Consider the following 22095-nt stretch of genomic DNA (forward strand, 5'->3'; position numbering starts at 1 on the left):
CTGGCTTGGGCATTTTCCTTAAAATGGAGATTCCAAGAGAAAGTGGCCAGTCAGAGGAAGGGGCCATGGGCAGAAAACCCTCAAGGATGAAAAAAAGTTGCTGCGTTATCCAAAGAAGATTCCAGAGGGGAATGAAGGAGTTAACATTAAAGGAAAGAACAATGGATTTGAAATCATAGAATATGGGTTAAAATCTTAACTTCCACTTACTTATGATGTGGGGCAAATCTCTCTGGTTTTCTCTTTTTTAAGTTTTTTATTTACAAGTTATATGCATGGGTAATTTTACAGCATTGACAATTGCCAAACCTTTTGTTCCAATTTTCCCCCTCCTTCCCCCCACCCCCTCCCCTAGATGGCAGGATGACCAGAAGATGTTAAATATATTAAAATATAAATTAAATACAAAATAAGTATACATGACCAAACCGTTATTTTGCTGTACAAAAAGAATCAGACTCTGAAATATTGTACAATTAGCCTGTGAAGGAAATCAAAAATGCAGGTGGGCAAAAATAGAGGGATTGGGAATTCAATGTAATGATTCTTAGTCATCTCCCGGAGTTCTTTCGCTGGGGGTAGCTGGTTCAGTTCATTACTGCTCCATTGGAACTGATTTGGTTCATCTCATTGCTGAAGATGGCCAGGTCCATCAGAATTGATCATCATATAGTATTGTTGTTGAAGTATATAATGATCTCCTGGCCCTGCTCATTTCACTCAGCATCAGTTCATGTAAGTCTCCCCAGGCCTTTCTGAAATCATCCTGTTGGTCATTTCTTACCGAACAATAATATTCCATAATATTCATATGCCATAGTTTATTCAAGCATTCTCCAATTGATGGGCATCCACTCAGTTTCCAGTTTCTGGCCACTACAAAGAGGGCAGGGCATATCTCTTAATGTCTCTAGACCTTGGGTTCTTCCTTTGTCAAATGAAGAGTTTGGACTAGATCCTGTTCTCAATCCATATATTTATTCTACAGTCCAACCCTGTGTCTAGAATGCCCTCCTTCTTCCTCCTCTCTCTCTCAAAAGCTTTACCTTCCTTCTCAGCCAAGCTCAGGTACTTCTTTCTCCATGCTTCCTTCTCCAATTCTTCAACTCCTTAAAATTCACCTCCTCCTTCATTTACCTGGTGTTTCATTATAATCTATCACCTACCCATTCTCTCTCAGCCGTCTAGACATCTGTTCCAGGGCATTGGGTTTCCTCCCTAGGGGAAGCAATGTGGAAACAATGCTGCTTTGGAAACATAGGACTTGCATTCAAATTCCAACTCTGTCACTTATATGTTGTATGACCTTGTCCATGTCATTAAGTTTCCCTGAAATTCAATTTCCTTACTTAAAAAATGAGGTGATTAAAAGAGAATACTTCTAAGATCCCAAGCCTATGACTACCCTATCTATTTGTCCATTAGTCATTATCCTTTTGGCCATCCAGCTTCACAGTCATAGAGTCATCTGTAACCTTTTGCGCTCACTCATCCTCCCAATATCCAATCAGTTTCCAAGTTTTAGTGATATTGCCTCCACATCTCTCCTGTCTGTCCCCTTCTCCCCACAAGGTTATTAATCGTTTATGTCCCCTCTCATCTCTCTCCTTGACTCCTCTGGACTATATTACAATAGCTTCCTAATTGAATTTCTTGATTGTAGAATTTCTTCTTCTTCTTCTTCTTCTTCTTCTTCTTCTTCTTCTTCTTCTTCTTCTTCTTTTGCTGAAGCAATTGGGGTTAAGTGACTTGCCCAGGGTCACATAGCAACTCAGGTCCTCCTGACTTCAGGAATGAAGTACTCTATCCACTGTACTACCTAGCTGCCCCAAATTTCCTCTTTCTAATACATCTTCCAAATAATTGCTAAAGCACTTTTAACCAAATCACTCACCTCCTAAAAACTTCTTGATGACTATATTGCCTCTAGAATAAAACATCTCCTCAATTAGCATTGGAACCTTTCATCTCTAATTCTAACTCTATGATCTTCCTTATTACAAATTGCTACTTTTCACACACTTGAGAATCCTGAGTCTGCCTGGGAATTCCCAGGCTATCTCCAGCTCTAGTGTGGCACCCATTTCATACTTCCACCTCCTGCTTCCTGTCTTGGATACCAAATTCCTCATGCCATTCCTCTATCTTCTAGGGGATCTGGTCTTGAGGGCCTTGAGAGTCAACTTGAACCATCTGGACTTAATTTTCAATGGTCAGCATATTCTCACCTTCTACTTCTACTCTTCTACTTCACTTCTTCTACTCTATCACAGTGATGCTGATACTGATAACTGAAACATTACCCTTCAAAAATCAAATCTTATTCCCATCCATCTAAACCCTTCTCTTTCAATGTCTAGATATCAAGCTCTACCTACTTCTTCCATTATGACTTCTGGAACACCTGTTTTATAATTAACAAATTTTCTTCCATCTTAAATCTTTTCCTTTTTCACCCTTTTTGTGGGTTTTTTTTTTGTTTTCTCTTTCTTTCTTTCTCTCTCTCTCCCTCTCTTTTCTGTCTCCTTCTCCCTCCCTATAATGTGGATACACACATACATACACATATAGTAATATATATATACATGTGCATATATATATGATATATATATACATATTTATCTTGATACATACAAGATATATACAGAGTAGAAGGAAGGTAATATTCATGATGAAAGAAAAACTGGAGAGATAGTTTCTGGGTAATTGATAATCAATCTCTTAATTAGGCTAGCAAATAATCGATAAATTGATGGTCAGTGGTCTCAGTAGCAAGAGAAAAAAGCATTCAGAAGATCCCTGGAAGTTTAGATATTTTTGGAAAAGGAGAAGCCCCTGACAGGTGACAATCAACCCTGGATGCTGAATAATTAATGAGGAGATGGACTAAAAATCTTCAGCTCCTCCTTCTGAGAATTTGCCTTGGTCATGACACTCCTCTGCCTCCAGCAATCTGGACCAAAAAATCTGTCTCTACACAGACCACTATGAATGTTTTTCTCCTTCATAAGCTATGTTCCCCTAGATTCTGATGGGGGGCTGCAAGGGCACAGACTTACTTCCTAACAGTAAGAATTCACCTAGATTAGATTCTGTTTGTAAGGTCTTCTGGTTGGGTAGAGTCCTGTTCCAGGTCAAAGAGCATGAATCCAGAGGATTTGGTCTCCATTCTCTAGAGACTGGCTAACGGTCTTTCCATTGCATCCTGGGTCATCTCCAGTTGTTCTGATTTATATCTGGCCACTGAACTCAGATGATTCTGAAGGAGAAAGTGAAGCTGGTGATCTTGCACAGCCCATACTCATTCACAGACTGGTGTTTCGAGGTGTCTCAAAAGAATTTGCAGGCTTGAACCCATCTCCAAGTAGAGATAAAGTTTATTGTAATTGCAATGCCAATTGAAGTGAGCTAAGTTCCAAAGGAATTTAAGCAAAGAACCAGAAAAAAGGAGATAAATTTATAGGACAAGTTAGAGATACCAAAGTTATTAGCTAATTTTATGACTTAAGGTAGATTTGAAAGGTAGTATATTCACTATTGTTTCAGGAATTTGGTTATCACTGACCAGCAATTTATCTTTCTGACTCTCAGCAATGTCTGTAGGACTATTGTTAGGCCAGAAGACTTTAGAATCATTGACAGACAGATTGTTAAAACAATAGCACTCTAATAGCACTCAGGGGACCTTAGGATTACTGCTATATTTCCCTTAGAAGCTATACCCCCTTCAGGACAAACAACAAATTATCTGTAAGGGCTGATCTCTGAGCGAGGAAACAGGGGAGAAAAAAACCCTCAATTCTCATTTAATAATAATTAATATATAAAAGAAAATAATCCATTCTCTCACTTTAGAGAAGATGGTACTACTGACAGCCATGGGGACCAGAGAAGATCTTCTGGAGGGGGTGGTTATCAAGTTGAATCCTAGAAAAAGGCAGGAATTCTAAGAATTGGAGGTGAAGAGGAAGAACATTTCAGGCAGGGGAATGCTAGTAAATATTTAACAATTAACTCTCCTGGGGGGGAAATACATACAGGACACACTTTTAATTTAATCTCCATTATGAACATTTTTCTTACTACTTTCTGAAGTCTAGACAATCAATAAAACTGTAAACCAAACCCTGATCTGTAGCATTTGCTGATTTCTGAATTGTAAATACACTGAAAACAATATGCTCTCTTGACCCAATCCAAGCTGGCTCCAGCATACCCTGATATCAGGTATGGGGCGATAGATAATTTATGTCACACATATACATATACTGAAAGATAGATAGATAAAGATAGATACAGATATAGACACATATGTCATGATTTACATATATATATATACACATATACATATTTATCTCAGCACAGAACAGATGGAAAGTAACTTTAGAGTGCTAACAGCTATGGGAATCAGAAAAGACCTTCTGGAGGTGGTGGGTCTTAAGCTGAATCTTAGAAGAAGCCAGGAATTTTAAAAATTAGAAGTAAGGAGGAAGAATATTTCAGGCAAGGAAGTACCAAAAGACTAGAAAGGGTTATAAAGAACTTTAAATACCAAACAGGAATTTATAGTTGATCCCACTTTGGAGTTTATTGCAGTATGAGTTATTTACACTGTGCTGGATTGTTTGTTGTTGGTCCTTTGTTCTCAAAGAGGATTAGTGACCTCAGGAGGGTGGTGTCTTGATTTGTACATGAATTGGATTTAAGTGAGGCTGCGCTTTGCTGTAACCAGTCTCACTTTCTCTTCTAGAGTCTTTGGAATTCAGTAGTAAGACATTGGTCAGGATGACTGGAGATGACCCTGGATGCAATAGATCTTGGCCTTTTTAAACTAAAATCCTTCCCGGGTCTCGGTTTGTCTGAGGCAACACCCATTCAGTGATTTAAAGCTAGGTAAAAACCGAAGCAAAAGATTGTCTAGTTTGCCCACACAAAAATAATCCACCTGCCGGGGAAGACTCTCACAATTTCTGGCCAGAACAGAAACAATTGCGTTTTACATTCTGAGCCCTGAAAACTCAAACAATGAGAAAGTGTACCTTGGGCTGGGACCTATTATTGACCAATCAGTGAGAACCAAAGTAATTTGGGTTTAAAGGCATGATCTACTAGTTCCATTTGAATTCCAATGGGCTTTATCAAAGCCTTGTTTTTCAGAGCTATATTTTAAGAAATCACAAATGAAAACTACATGAGACAAAAAGAGTTAATTGCCTAAATTTTTTTATTTTTAAATTTTCTTCTTCTTCTTCTTCTTCTTCTTCTTCTTCTTCTTCTTCTTCTTCTTCTTCTTCTTCTTCTTCTTATCTTTTTATTTACAAAATATATGCATGGGTAATTTTTTCAACAATGACCCTTGTAAAACCTTCTGTTCCAAATTTTCCCCTCCTTCACCTCACTCCGTCTCATAGATTAATTGCCTACATTTTAAAAAATACCAACAACCAACAATGATAGATAAGAATGAATAGACACAAGGCAAGAATACCAATTAGAAAACTGCTAGCATATAGTAATTTAATTAAGAGGTAAAAAGTGCCTAAGCTATTGTGGTGGCTTATGTGTGAAACAAAGAGGTATTTCAGTAATAGTCTAAAGAAAGAAATTATAACATCTAACAACTAACAGGATAGATAGGGGGAGCCAAAGATGACACTGAGGTTACAAATTTGAGAGAGAGAAAGGTTGTGATGCCCTCAGCAGCATTTGGAAGCTCAGAAGGGGCCAGGTTTGGAGAGAAAGATGAGCTCTATTTTATTGAGCATTGTTGAGTTTGAGATACCTATAATACATCCCAATTTAAAATGCCAAAGTCAGTTGATAAAGACTCAGAAGAAAGTCCAGGCCAGGATATATAGATTTAAGGATTCACTACAGAGAAAGGATGATTTAATCTCTGAGTTGCAATTATAAAGGAGACAGTGTAAAGGGAAAAAAAGACCCAGGACAGAGCCTTGGTTTTCACTTGTACTTAGTGGGTGTGAAAGGAACAAATATCCAATAAAAGATTGAGAAAAAGTCAGACCAACAGGGGGAAAACCAAAAGGCAGTGTCCAGGACTAAATGTGCAAGATGAAAGGAAGCTTAGAGAGAAAGACTCTATCAACTCAGGTAGTATTTGAACTTATATTTGCATCTAATATGTCTGATTCTACATAAATTGCTATTTTCCTGGAACTGATGTGGGGGACACTGAAACTCTCTCTCTCTTTGACTTTGGGGGGAATGCTTGAGAAACTCCTTGAACCCTTGAAGAAGCTCTCCCCTAAGAGACCCACCCTAGGGAATCAAGATAAAGTGGTTTTGAAGAAAGGACCCTGAAACTCTAAAAATCTTTGAAGGAGAAAATCTCCTTCAACTCTGCCTCAGTGAGGGACCCCGCCAGAGGGAAACAAGACAAACAGTTTAATTCTGTTAAACTGTGGGGTAGGTTCGAATTCCAACCCTATTCAATTAAAGAAACTCAATTCTATTCAAATTGCAGCTCAAACTGAAACCCAGCTTGTAGAAGAGCCAACTTGGGACTCTACCCACTAGCTCCCTTCAGCTTGTAGCCAAAGCTCCAATTATAAAAGAGCCAATCTAAAATCCTCTCTTTGCAGAGGTTTTAAACATGCCATGCTATGCCAAGGAAGCCTCTGGCCACTGGAATAATATTCTTTTCCAGTGCTATGCTCTCTTTACCCTCACCTATTTCCCTAATGAGACTTTATGCTTCTCTGTCAGGATTTCTTCCTTACTTCCCAATTCCTATAATAATCCTCTTTTATCAATCTAGATTTTCAGGTTTGTAAATTCCTTTACAGAGAACCTCTGCGCCACCAGAAGGGGGTTCCCTAAAACTCCCTACCCTTGTACCAAATCCCAAGGGGTGCAGGAGAGCCAAACCTCTCCATTTGGTTCCCTGAACCCTGAACCTGACACTAGCCCTTATCATTTAACTCCCTGACCACCAGAAACGCTAATCTCATTTTGGTTCCCTAAATCTAGACCTTATCATTTGGTTCCCCACTAAAGGGAACCCTCAAACCTAAACCTCATCATATTTTTGGTTCCCATACTGGGATCCCCAAAAACTAGACTTCACCTCATCACATTTTGGTTTCCTGACTGGGAACCCCCAAAACTAGATCACCTCATCAGTTTCATTCTGTTATCTTGGTGGGACTATTTGAGTCCAGGACCACTCCTATTTAGCTAGAGCTGGAGATCTAGATTTCCACCCACCTCTGTTGAGCTGAAATTTGGCTCACCCACTCGCAGTAAGCTGTCCCATTCTACTGGAAATCTAGGCCTGGGGGCAGTAAGATTTCGGTCTGATTTCAATTCAAACTGCACCCAGCCCCTAGCCAAGTTTCAAATGATAAAAGGGGCAAGTTGGGGCACTTCTTTGCAGAGCCAAAAGCAGGAATCATGCCAAGGAACCTCTTGCTCTTCTTTGTTATAGCTCCCTTGGAGGACCCTCTACCCTCTGAGAAGACATTCTCTTTTCAGCTTTAACCTCTCTTTGTCTCTCTCACCTATTTCCCTAACAGGACCACACCTTTCTTTTCTTTGTCAGGATTTCTCTGCTAGAAGATTTCTCTGCTAGGAACTTTATCTCTCTGCCAGGGTTCCTCTGCCAGACCTTTACTTCTCTGTTGGGACCTTGCCACTAAGGAAGTCAGTCTTCCTAGCAAAGGCTGGCTTCTCAGTTCCCACAATAAACTTCTTTTTGCCAGTCTAACTTTTTGGGTTTGCAAATTCTTTTACAAAGGACAAAGGACCTGCACTGAGCAGACAGGGGTTCCCACAACCCTCTGCCCTGTGCCGAACCTCATCTGAACCACACTCTTTCTATTGACCATTGATAAAATAACAATGAAAATAGTTACAGTGATGCAGCACATTATAGCTACAAAGTATTTCCATATCCCAGACTCCATTTGATATAAACACTGTATTGAGGTTAAGTGAGGGATATGAGATAGGAATTATTGTAATCATTTTTAAAATAAGAAAACTAAAACCCAGTGAGGGAAAATTACACTTAGAAAGTCAGTTCTCCTGCTTGGACAATTTCGTATGTAAGGGTGAACATAAGTCAAGGACTATCCATCTTTCCATCTCTAAGTCTCCTAATAGAATTAGCTCTCTGGTTTCAGCATTCTCTATAAATCTCAAAGCAGATGAAAAGTAAATTAGAAAACTAGATTAGACGAGATGGCTACTGAGGTCCTTTCCAGGTATACAATTCTAAAATATCTAAGGGAAGTCATTGATAGAATACTTATGATCCTGACTTCTAGGATTCCTTACTCTTTCCCAGACTTAGCATTCATTCTCTATAGAGGCCAGAAGGTAATAACCATTATCTGTTGAAAGGTTAAAAGGTAAGGATAGAGGCAAACTTCCTCCCTGCCTTCCCAAGGACTGTTAGTCAAGAGAGTGAGGGAACAGGGAGATGGGACCTAAGAGGGACCCTGGCAGGAATCACAAGGTTAAGATTTTGAATGGATTTTAGAGATCATTAGATCACAAATGTAAAGCTGGAAATGAACTATCTAGTGTACTTCCCTTCTTTTTATAGATGAGGAAATTGAGGCACAGAGAGGTTAAAGGATTTGCCCAGAGTCAACAGCTAGTCAGTAACTGGGACAGGATTTAAATCCAGATCTGATTCCAAGTCTAAAGCCTTATTCAGTATACTGATGTTGATTCTTATCTAGTTCAACCCCCTCTTTTACAGAAGAGGAAGCTGATGTATCTTCTCTGCCCTGTCCCAGAAATAAGGAAGCAACAGGGATCTGAGCCTGTCTGCTCTCCTTCCCACCCACTCTCACTCCAACAATCTAAGAACCTAAACCTGGACTCTAGCCTCTGGGGATTGACTTGAAGATGGACACAATTAGAGAAGGCAGGGTTCTTCCACATCTGGAGCGTCATCATCAGTGAAAGGGAAATGACCTTCTGCTCTCTGCCCTAGTTAAAATACATATATAGTGTTGCCCTCAGTTCTGAGGCAACATTTTAAGAAGAGTTTTGACAAGTTCAGAACTGGAAGACCATCAAAGTCAGGAACCTTGAGGCCATGCTATTGGAAGACAGTTTGAAGAATTGAATACTTAACCTGGAGAAAAGAAGACAGGATACAATGAACAGCTTGAAATCTCTGAAGGGCTGCCATAGGATAGAAAATACATTTTTAAAAATTTGGCCACAGAAAATAGAAATAGAAGCCTTAGGAAAAGAAACAGGGAGGCATGTTTAGACTCCTAAGAAGGAAAGACTTTCTAATGATCAGAACTGTGTGAGAAAAGAGAGAACTGGGACTGTCCAATCAGAACCTAAATGACACCCTTTCTCTGATGGTATCAGAGTCTGGGGGCTAAGGGAGAAAGATTAAACTAAATCAAGGCCATCCAAGTTTTTTTTTTCCTTATAAGACCACATGAGAGGAAATCCATGTACATGCTGAGCAAATTAATTTTTTATTGCAGTAATGGAAAAGTATTCCAGAATCTCAGAATTAGAAAGCATCTTAAAAGCCATCTAGTTCAACCCATAGCTAAAACACAATTCCCTCTATATTACACCTGAGAAGTAGTCATGTCTTTGCTAGGAAAAAAAACACTATGATAATCAGTGGTATGCATATAAAGGTTTAAGGTAAATATAAGACTCTCTTCTCTACCTCTTCCAATCACTTTATTAAGTGATCAACAAAACAATAAATCAAGCGCTAGTTTGCAGTATTTGTAGATTTCCAAAGTGTAAATGCTCACATGAGAAATTTAATAATCAGCTCTTGAGAATCTGGCAAATTTAACAAACATGCCCTCTATCCAGTCTGATGAAAAAAAATTTTTCTGAAAATTCAGGATTTAGTACAGAGTCCTATAACACTTCTTTGTTCTTTTTTTTTTTTTTTTTTTTTTTTTTTTTTTTTTTTTTGCTGAGGCAATGGGGGTGACTTGTCCAGGGTTACATAGCCAGGAAGTGTTAAGTGTCTGAGACCAGATTTAAATTCAGGTCCTCCTGACTTCAGGACTGGTGCTCTATCCACTATACAAACTAGCTGCCCCTAGTTCTATGAGGTGCTTAAGAGAAACATTCCTCTAAAGATAACATTGTGCTATTAATGATCCCTCTTTGGTTCCATTTATTCAGCCACTTCTGAATTCAACAACTTATACTGCCATCTAACCTACATATATTCCTCTCCTGCAAAAAGTTAGCATGGGAGATTTTGTCAAGTGCTTTGTTTTAATCTAAGTATATTATAATTATAGCATTCCTTTCATATACTCATATTTGTCAAAAAAAAAAGGAAATACGCCCATTTTGTAAGATCTATTGTTGTTGAAGTCATTTCAGCATTAACCACCTCTTTACAGCACCCCAAATGCAAAATGATATGTACATTTTAGGCATGGCCAGTGTGGGAGTTTGTCTAACTAAACTATATAGTCTGTTTTAAGTTTTGTTTTCACCTTTTTTTAATTTGAGGTATGATGGGAAGGAGAAAGGAATGGAGATAATTCCACTCCAAAAAAAAAAAAAAGAAAAAAAGAAAGAAAGAAAGAAAGAAAGAAAGAAAGAAAGAAGGAAGGAAGGAAGGAAGGAAGGAAAGAAAGAAAGAAAGAAAGAAAGAAAGAAAGAAAGGCAAGAAAGAAAGAAAGAAAGAAAGAAAGAAAGAAAGAAAGAAGGAAAGAAAGAAAGAAAGAAAGAAGGAAAGAAAGAAAGAAAGAAAGGAAGGAAGGGAAGAAGGAAGGAAGGAAGGAAAGAAAGAAAGAAAGAAAGAAAGAAAGAAAGAAAGAAAGAAAGAAAGAAAGACAAGAAAGAAGGAAAGAAGAAAAGAAAGAAAGAAAGAAAGAAAGAAAGAAAGAAAGAAAGAAAGAAAGAAAGAAGGAAGGAAGGAAGGAAGGAAGGAAAGAAAGAAAGAAAGAAAGAAAGAAAGAAAGAAAGGCAAGAAAGAAAGAAAGAAAGAAAGAAAGAAAGAAAGAAAGAAAGAAGGAAAGAAAGAAAGAAAGAAAGAAGGAAAGAAAGAAAGAAAGAAAAAAGGAAAGAAAGAAAGAAAGAATCACTGATAAGATTACCTGAGACTGAGCTGAAAAGGTTTCCTTATGTGATCCTGTTTTTCCTTTGGAACTAAGTCTCAATATTAATGTATAATGGCTTTGAGATAGAAGTCTCCTGATGAAATTGTCATTGCTTTATCATGAAGAATATGATGTAATATAGACAATAGTCATTGTCTATATTGCTTTCTTGGCTCTGCTTACTTCACTATCCATCAGTTCGTATAGTTTTTCCCCCCCATGCTTTCTTGTATTTAACATATACATCATTTCTTTCAACACAGTAATATTCCATCATGGTTTATGTACCACAATTTGTTTAACCTTTCCCCAATAAATGGGTATTTACTCCCCCTCTCTCCTCCCGCCATTCTTTGCTCTCACATGCTATGAATATTTTGATTTATGTGAGGACTTTTTTTTTTTTAAATCAATGATCTCTTTGGGATATAAGGGTAGTAGTGAAATATCTGGGTAAAATGGTATGGGTGTTTTACTTAATTCCAAATTATGAAACATATTTTAATAGACAGAAAGAAAACCTGAAAGAATCATAGACAAGCAGGATAATTTTGAAAATCCTATGTTGTATATAACCTATATCAAAATGCTTACCATCTCAAGGAAGGAGGAGTTAAGAGAAGGAAAGAATAAATTTGGAACTCAAATTTTAAAAGATGAATGTTTAAAAATGTCTTTGTACATAATTGAATGAAAAATAAAATATTTTTGAAAGAAAAAGAAAGTTATATATTGCATGTATTCAAAAGGAAAAGCAAGTTGCACATAAGGATTTGTAATTTCATATACATTTTCTTTCTGTTCTACAATGTATATGGAAATGACAATTTTATCTGGTGTTTGTTAAGTTTAAATTATGAAAATTAATAAAATTAAAATTAAAAATTATTTTAAAATGTGACATTAAAATTAAACTTTTAATTATGAACTCACAAGAAAAGAGAAAGTAATAAAAGGGAGGGCAGATTAAGGGAAGTGATGGTCAGAAGAAAAACAGATTTTTGAGGAGGGACAAGGTTAAAAAAAGATAAAGAGGGCTATACAGAAGAAAACTGAATAAAAGGTAATAAACTGTTAGTAATCATAACTGCAAAAGTAAATGGGATGATCCCACCCATAAAAGATAAGTAGATAACTAATGAATGGATTAGATATCAGAATTCAGGAAAATGGTTTACAAGAGGCATACTTGAGACAGAAAAACACAGAGAGAGTTTAGTATGGGACTGGAACAGAATTTATTATGCTTCAGCTGATGTAAAAAAAGAAAAGGCAGGGGAAGCAATCATGATCTCAGACAAAGCAAAAGCAAAAATAGACTTAATTAAAAGAGCTAATCAGGGAAACTACATTTTGCTAAAAAGTACCCTAGGAAATGAAGTAACATCAAAAAATTTCACAGCAAATTTCTCTGATAAAGATCTCAATTCTTAAATATATAGGAAACTGAGTAAATTTTATAAAAACAAGATCAAAGTGATCAAAGGATATGAACATATATTTCTTTTTTTTTAGAAGAAATTAAAACTATTTATAGTCACAGGAAAAATATTCTAAAATGGCTAAAAATATTAGCCATTTCAGGTAGGTCTGAATCTTTATGACCCCTCTGAGGTTTTCTTGGCAAAGACATTGGAGTGATTTGCCATTTCTTTCTCTAGCTCATTTTTCAGATGAGGAAGCTGAGGAAACAAGGTTGTGGCAGCTAATAGTCTGAGCTTGGATTTGAAATCAGGTCTCTCCAACTTCAGCCTGGTACTTTATCTTCTGTGTCACAGAGAAATATAAATTAAAACTAATAAAACAACTCTGAGGTACCATTTCACACCCATCAGATTGGCCAACATGACAGAAAAAGAAAATGTCAAATGCTGGAAGGAATGTGGAAAAATAGGGACTATGATTATTGTTATTATTGCTGTTGCTATTATTATCGGCATTGTGGGACTTGTGAATTGGTCCAGTCTTTCTGGAGAACAACTTGGAGCTATGCCCCAAGGCCTATAAAACTATACATACTTAAACCCAGTAATACTCCTACTAAGTATATATTGCAAGTGACCAAAGAAAAAGGAAAAAGATCTTTATGATAATATTTCATTTTTCCAATTACATATATAAATAGTTTTCAACATTCATATTTGTAAGATTCTAAGTTTCAAGTTTTTTCTCCCTCCCTTCCTTAGCTCTCCCTGACCCAAGACAGCAAGCAATTTGCTACAGATCATACAGGTGCAATCATTTTAAACACATTTCCATATTAGCCCTGTTGTGAAAGAAAAATCAAAACAAAATGGAAAAATGCCATGAGAAAAATCAACAACAATAATCTGCATTCAGGCTTGATAGTTCTTTCCTTGGGTGTGGATGGCATTTTCCATCCAAAGTCTATTGGAATTGTCCTATATCACCACATAGCTGAAAAGAGCTAAGTCTATCATGGTTCATCATATTATTTGATCAATAGTCTTGCTGTTACTGTGTACAATGTTCTACTTCTGCTTACTTCATTTAGCATCAGTTCATGTAAGTATTTCTAGGCTTTTCTGAAATTATCCTGTTCATAATTTCTTATAGAATAATAATACACCATTATATTCATATACCATAACTTATTCAGCCATTCCCCAATAGATGGACATGCATTCAGTTTCCAATTCCTTGTCATCACAAAAAACCTGCTACAAATATTTTTGCACATGTGGATTCTTTTCCACCTTTTTGAGATACAGACCCAATAGTAACATTACCAGATCAGAGTATGTACAGTTCTATAGCCTTTGGGTATAGTTCCAAATTGCTCTCCAGCAAGACTAGATCAATTCACAATTCCACCAACAATGCATTAGTGTTCCAGTTTTCCCACATTCCTTCAAACATTTATCATTGTCTTTTTTTCTTTTGCTTAGCAAAACTGAGAGATGTAAAGTGGTACAGAGTTGTTTTAATTTGCATTTCTCTATTCAATAGTGATTTTGAGCATTTTTCATATAATTAAAGATGGCTTTAATTTCTATATCTGAAAATTATCTGTTCAGATTTATCCATGACCATTTATCAACTGGGGAATGGTTTGTATTCTTATAAATCTGACTCCATTCTCTATATATTTTAGAAATGAAATGTTTATCAGAAACACTGGCTATAAAAATTGTTTCCTAGAGTCTAGCTGCCAAGGCAAAGCAAGGGACTATATGAACAAAATAATAAAACACTTTTCACATAAATAAAGTTAGATCTAAACAATTGGGAAAATATTAATTGCTCATGATAGGACAAACTAATATAATAAAAATGACAATTCTACTTAAATTAATTGACTTATTCAGTGCCATACCAATCAAACTGCCAAAAAATTATTTGATAGAGCTAGAAAAAATAATAGCAAAATTCATGTGGAAGAAGAAAAGGTCAAGAGTATCAAGGGAATTCATGGAAAAAAATGCAAATAAAGGTTGCCTAGTCACACCACATCTAAAACTATATTATAAAGTGGTAGTCATCAGAACTATTTGGTAAACTTGCTAAGAAATAGAGTAGTGGATCAGTGAAATAAGTTAGGTACACAAGACCCAAAAGTCAACGATCATATAATCTAGTGTTTGATAAACCCAAAGACTCTAGCTTCTGGAACAGGAACTCATTGTTTGACAAAAATTGTTAGGAAAATTGGAAAATACTATGATAGAAACTAGGCATTGATTAACATCCAATACCCTATACAAAATAAGGTTAAAATGGATTCATGATTTCAACATAAAGAAACATACTATAAGCAAATGAGTAGAGTGATATTCTAACTGTCAGATCTGTGGAGAAGAACTAGAAAACATCCTGAAATGCACATTGGATAACTTTGGTTCCACTAAATCAAAAAGGTTTTGCACAAACAAAGCCAATACAGCCAAGATTAGAAGGGAAGCAGAAATCTGGGGGAAATTTTCTTATAGCCAGTGTTTCTGATAAAGGTTCATTTCTAAAATATCTAGAGAATTGACTCAAATTTATAAGAATACAAGCCATTCCACAATTGATAAATGGTCAAAATTTATGAACAGGCAATTTTCAGGTGAAGAAATTAAAGTCATTTCTAGTAATATAAAAATGCTCTAAATTACTATTGATTCTAGAAAAATGCAAATTAAGACAATTCTGAGGTATGACTTTATACTTCTTATAAAGTGTATATGGTAGGAAAACATAATTATAAATGTTGGAGGAGATGTGGAAAACATTGTTGATGGTATTGTGAAATGATCCAGCCATTCTGGAGAACAATTTGGAACTTTAGCCAAAGGACCATCAAAATGTGTACCCTTTGATCCCAGCAGTACCATTACAGTGTCCGTATCCCAAAGAGATCATAAAATGTGCAAAAATGTTTATAGCAGCTCTTTTTGTAGTAGTAAGGAACTGGAAGTTGAGTGGATGCACATCATTTGAGGAATGTTTGAATAAGTTATGGAATTTGAAAGGAATGGAATATTATTGTTGTATAAGAAATGATGAGCAGGTTGATTTCAGAAAAGCTTGGGAAAACCCACATGAACTGATACTGAGTAAAGTGACAGAACCAGGAAAACACTATATACAGTAACAAGATTATGTAATCAATTGTGATCACATATTCAATTAGTTCTTTGCAATATTGTTCAATTAAAGGCAATTCCAAATAGACTTGGGAAGAAAAAATGTCAATCACATCTAGAGAGAGAACTATGGAAACTGAATATGGATCAAAGTATGGTATTTTCCCCTTTTTCTTTGCTTCTCATGGTTTTTTTCCTCACTTTGAGCTGATTTTTCTTGCATGACATGACATATATGGAAATATGTTTAAAAGAATGTCCATATTTATTTAACCTACATCAGATTGTTGTCTTGGGGGAGGCAAGGAAAGGAGGGGAAAATTGGAACACAAAATTTTACAAAATTGAAGGCTGAAAACTATTTTTACATGTACTTGGAAAAATTAAATACTCTTGAGTAACATTTTAAAAAATTATTTCTCAGATTTCTGCTTCCCTTCTAATCTTGACTGCATTGGTTTTGCTTGTGCAAAACTTTTCTGACTTAATGTTATCACCATTATCCATTTTGTATTTTACAATGTTCTCTATTTCTTGTTTGGTCATAAATTCTTCCCTTCTCCAAAGATCTGACAGATAAACCATCTCTTGCTCTCCCTCCTAATTTATTTATAGTATCACCGAAAAGGATCTTTGTGTGCAAAAATATTTATAGGAGCTCTTTTTGTGATGGCAAAGAATTGGAAATTGAGGAGATACCCATTAATTGGAGGATGGCTAAACAAATTGTTACATATGATTGTGATGAAGTAGTACGATAAGAAATAATGAGAGGGATGATGTCAGAAAAACTTGGGAAGAGTAAATTGAGCAGAATCAGGAGATCACTGTGTATAGTAACAATAATATTATAATGATGATCAACTGTGAAAGATATAGTTATTTTGATAAATACAATTTTTCTAGACAATTCCAAAGGACTCAGGGAGCAAAATGCTATTTCTGATGTACTGATGTACTCTGAATGCAAACTGAAGTCTAATTTTTTCACTTTCTTTTACTTACTTTTTTTTGAGACATGGCTAATATGAAAATATTCTTGCATGATTTCACATGTATAATTGATATCCTATTGCTTGCCTTCTCAATAGGTAAAGGAGAGCTGGAAAGGGTAAGAATTTGGAACTCAAAAATTTTAAAGGAATATTAAAAATTAATAAGTTTAAAAAATAATAAACTTATGCTGGCTATTATTATCCATTTAATAATGCGCATTAATTTTTTTCTAGGAATCGAATCAAAGCTTACTGTACTATAGTTTGTAACCTCTATAATCTTTAGTAGTTTTAAAATTAGAACAGTAGTAGCCCTTTTTCTGACTTGCAACTCTTTCCACATTGTTCAAAATCACTCAGAGCTGACTAAGACCTCAACAATCTCAGAGCTCAACAATCATAGTCACTAAAAGGAGGCTGGCTAAGAGTCCCTCTAAGATCCCTTCCAACTCTACAATATTAGCTGCTATTTTGTAGAGCAGCTAGGTAGTGCCACAGCACATAAATAATTGGGGGTCTGTAGTTAGGAAGGCTCATTTTCTCGAGTTGAAAAATGATGTCAGACACTTACTAAGCTGTGGGATCCTGAGCAAGTCTGTTAACTGCCTCAGTTTCCCCATCTGCTAAATAAACTGGAGAAGGAAAGGTTGAGCCACTCCAGCATATTTTAAAAAAACAAAACAAAACAAACAAAAATAAACAAATGGAGGAGAATCTGACAAGATTGAAAAATGGCCAAAAAAACCCAACCCCCCACACCATTACTATGTAACAATTTACATATATTACCTCATTAGATCCTCACAAGAGTCCTGGGAAGTAGGTGCTATTATCTCCATTTCATGGATGAGAAGTAAAATTATTTCCCCAGAGTCCCTTGGCTAGGAAATGTTTTAGAAGCAGGATTTGAAGTGTCACTCTTTCTTTCTCTTTCTACTTAGCTTCCACATATAATAAAACATATATGGTATAACTATGATTTCCTGTCTCTGAACCCCAGTTTTCTTCTATGTAAAAATGAGAATTCCATTAGAGAATACCAAATATCCTGTCTGGTTCTGATATAGTCTATCTTCTATGGCTATCTCATAGACTTGCTGTGTGACATAGGGCAAACCACTTCTATCTCTGAGCCTCAGTTTATTTCTTTAAAAAGAGAAGATTCCCATGAGGATTAAATGAAGTCATTCATGGGAAATTATCCTCCCCAAGGGAGTGAATGCTACTACTCTGCTCTCAGAGGACATTCAACCACCCTTGAGCCTTCAATGGAACCATCTGATTAGCAAAGGCTGTGACAGGATTGAGAAAGGCAGCAGAGTGTATTACAAACAACACTGGACTTTGAGTTAAAAACTTTGACGTGACTCCTATCTGTTTCATTTCTAGTTACATGATCTTGAGCAAAGGATTTACCTTCCCTGAGCTTTAGTTTCCCCTTCTGTCCACTGAAGATAATAACATTTGCAATACCTACCTCAAAGCTCTGTCGTAGAGAAAGGGTATTGGGTCATTGAAGCATCCATATATATTTATATCTATATCACAGATATGTATATCTATATATACATATATATATAGCGATATATAATTTAGTTCAGAGAAATGAACAGAAGGAATCACAGACAAGCAGGACAACTTTGAAAGTTAAAAGTTAATATGTACTTAATATTAATAATCAGGGCAACTAGATACTACAGTGGATATAGTGCTGTGTCTAGAGTCAAGAAGACTCATCTTCATGAGTTCAAAACTAGTCTCAGACACTTACTGTGTGAACCAGAGTAAATCACTTAATCCTGTTTGACTCAGTTTCCTCATCTATAAAATGAGCTGGAGAAGGAAATGGCAAACTACCCCAGTATTTCTGTCAATAAAACCCGAAATGGGGTCATGGAGAGTTGAACATGACTAAAAACAGGAGTGAATAACAATTAATAGCCACTATAATTAATATTAATTATAATTATTATAGAATTACCTAATATGTATGATCATCACAATATACTTAATATTAATGACATATTTATTATTAATAATTAATATGCTCTATACCATATTTTAAAAACTAAGTTAAACATGAGAGACCTGCAGTTTTATTTCCACTTTATGCTATTTATAAGAGATTTGTTTGGTTCAAATTAAAAAATAAATGAAAGGACTCCATAAGCCTGAAAGTACCATAGGAATGTGATGTGTTACTACCAATGAAGATGATGAACAGAGTAAAAGACAAGCCTACCAGTATAAAGTATAGAACTTGGAATCAGGACCCTGGGTTCAAATTTCAACCACTTGTGTGATCTTGGGTAAGACATTTCTCCTATATTGGCTTCTGTTTCTTCAGCTATAAAATGAGAAGAATGGACTATGACTTAGGAGTTTTTAGCCTTTTAGCCTTTCATGGCACCTTTTGGTACTCGGGTGGGACCTATAGATCTCTTTCAGAATGTTGTTTTTAAATGCACAAAAAAATTCAAAGGATTACAAAAGAAAGGAATTATATTAAAATTAGAAAAAAAAAGTAACTTTTTCCTATCTGAGTTTGATTACCTACTAAAATCTGGCCACAGACTTGGCCATGGACCCTAGGCCAAGAATCCTTCTAGCTCTAATATTCAATTATTCTATATTATTGCTCAGTCATTTCAGTCATGTATCACTTCATGATCACTCTTGGAATTTTCTTGGCAAAGATGCTAGAATGGTTTGCCATTTTCTTCTCCAGCTTATTTTATAGATGAGGAAACTGAGGCAAACGGGTTAAGTGACTTGTCTAGACTCACACAGCTTATAAAATATTTGAGGCTGGATTTAAACTCAAGTCCTCCTGATTTCAGGCCCAGGACTATCTACTATTCTACCTAGCTGCTTTTTTGTTCTATTTATTCTCGATTACTTATTCTATTCTATTCCATATTATTTATTCTATAGAATACATGAATCTCTGTTATCCAGAGGGCAAAATCTCCTTTATGGCTACTCTAGATCTTTACGTCTATTCCCCAGGCCTTCTTCTTCTCCTTTGGATAGTCTGTTGTCCCTTAAGACACACTCCATCCCACCACCACCATCACCACCCCCTACCCAGACCAGATCAGAACTTATGGAATCACTAGGAAAGACCACTCCTCTCCCACCTGGTCAACCAAGATCGAATAAGTGCCCCTTTCTCACCCCATCCCCCAAGAATTGCATGACCTTGAATGAAGCTCTCTAAGCTTCGGGGATGAACTGGTAATAACAGTTGTTGGTAGCCTGGAAGTGTGGCTGGCACTAATGAGCACTTAATTAAATGCTTTGGGATCCTGGGATAAAGGCCACCCAGGGAACAGGGAGGGTCATTAGTCAACACATATCAGGCCCTTAACGACAAGCCTGTCTTATTTAGATAACAAAAGAAGGACTCTTGGCTTCCTTCTGAATCTTATAGTCCCAGAGCTGGAAGGGACCCCAAATCAGAGACAATCCAGTCTCAAACCCAATGCAAGAATCCCCTGGATGGCCTTGGATGGTCAACTCTAATGAGGAAGAGCTGGTTCTGTCTTAAATCAATCCATTCTGTCCTGGGACAGAAACTTCTTCCTCATTCTTTAGATCTCTGATATATTAGTTTATTGTCCTTAGACTTGTAAATAATAATTATAACAGTAATAATAATAGCCTTTATAAAGTGCTTTAAGGTTTGCAAAGTGATTTGAATATGTTATTCTCCTATTTGATCCTCATAACATTCCTGGGATATAGGTGCTCTTATTGTCTTTTTTGCAGATGAGTAAACTGAGGCAGACTAAGGTTAAGCAACTTGTCCAGACAAGCCCAGTGACTTGAACTCAGTTTTCCTGTTTCCAGGTCCAATGCTCTATCCACTGTACTGTCCAAACTGTCATCTTATATTACATCTCTTCCTGCTCTAAAAATCAATCGGTCCCTCCTCTCAAGGAGCTTACTTTCTGTTGGGGAAGCTAAGTGTGATCCCAAAGGAATGTCTGATTTGGAATAAATTAAAACTTCTCATTTTACAGAAAAAAACTAATGAAAAAAAATGATGTTTCCAAAATCAAAGGTAGAGTCCCTAGCAGAATTGTCATTAGAATGGTTCTTTCCATGATATTATGTTGAATTTTAGGAGAGTTAAGGATAGATGGACTAAGCTCTGCTTTCAAACACCAGCCTGGCTCTATCCTTCATGGCTCTGGAATCAAAAGTCAGAGACCAGCTGTCTCTTTGATGAGTGTGGTCTAATCAGCGAAAAGGCCCTGGCTGGGTGTCAGGAGCAGAAAAGGAGAACAGACAGCATTAGTGAGCTGTCACAATGTCAGAGGGGTAAGTGCCAGCCCTTAGGGCCACCATCTGGCATCCCAGAGGACAATCACCCTGTGCCCTGGACTTCATGGAAGGTCATCCAGACCTAGCCACATTAGCTTTGTGTGAGGCTACCATTCATTCTATGCTATTCAAAATGAGTTTCTGTCCTTTGTTTTATTTCATCATTAAGTGACTCCAAGAGAATCAGGACTTTCTCCAGACTCATCACATTCTCTGCCTCTGAACTCTCATGATATTCTATGTTCACAGAAGCTCAGAGCTGGATGGAACCTTAGAGGCCATTTAGTCCAAGCTGTATTTGAAGATGAATCTCCTTCTACAGTATGCCATTTTTCCTGGACAAAGAGCTCCCTCCTGGGTGATACCATTCCACAGTGGAACAACTATAACTCTTGGGAAGTTTTCCCTGACACTGAGCTGAAATTGGCCTCTGGGTGACTTCTGTCCCTTTCTCATACTTTTGATTTAGGGTTCAAGCAGAACAAGCCTGCTCCTTACCAATAAAAGCCTGTGAGTCCTTGATTATAGATACTGCATTAAACATCACTACTTTCCTCCTGGTCCCCTTACTCTGGTCATTTTTCTTTCAATATATTTCAGATTGTTAATTTCTTTTTTAAATGTGACTTTAGAATTGAACACAGGGGCAACTGGGTGGAGCAGTGGATAAATCATCTTCCCTAGAATTGGGAAGATCTGAATTCAAATCTGTTCTCAGTTATTTATTGGCTATGTGACACTGGACCAATCCACCTAACCCAGATAGCTTTTAAGAAAGGAATGAAGGGAGGGAGGAAGGAAGAAAAGAAGGGAGGGAGGGAGGAAAGAAGGAAGAAAGGAAGGGAGGGAGAAAGGAAGGAAGAAAGGAAGGGAAGGAGGGAGGAAGAAAGAAAGAAAAGGAGGGAGGGAGAAAGGAAGAAAGGAAGGGGGAGGAAGAAAAGAAAGGAGGGAGAGATGGGGGAGGAAGGAAGGAAGGAAGGAAGAGAGGGAGGGAGGACGTTTTCCAACTGACTAATTCCAGTTGTTGAGGCATCTCTGCTCACAGAGATTGTTGTTTGTCCTTCAATCTTCAAGAGGACCACGACATCAGGGAGGTGATGC

At 36.7% G+C, this 22095-nt stretch overlaps 1 long non-coding RNA gene across 1 annotated transcript in view; it reads left to right on the top strand.

The window, feature by feature from the left end:
- Positions 1-21548, top strand: part of LOC116422581 — a 42533-nt gene extending 20985 nt beyond the window's left edge. The window contains exon 3 of the long non-coding RNA XR_004233241.1: positions 21244-21548. This is a non-coding gene — a long non-coding RNA (uncharacterized LOC116422581). The remainder of the gene's footprint in view (positions 1-21243) is intronic.
- The last annotated feature ends 547 nt before the right edge of the window (positions 21549-22095 follow it).

The sequence above is a fragment of the Sarcophilus harrisii genome, chromosome 3, assembly GCF_902635505.1.
Source record: "Sarcophilus harrisii chromosome 3, mSarHar1.11, whole genome shotgun sequence".
Classification (NCBI taxonomy): domain Eukaryota; kingdom Metazoa; phylum Chordata; class Mammalia; order Dasyuromorphia; family Dasyuridae; genus Sarcophilus; species Sarcophilus harrisii.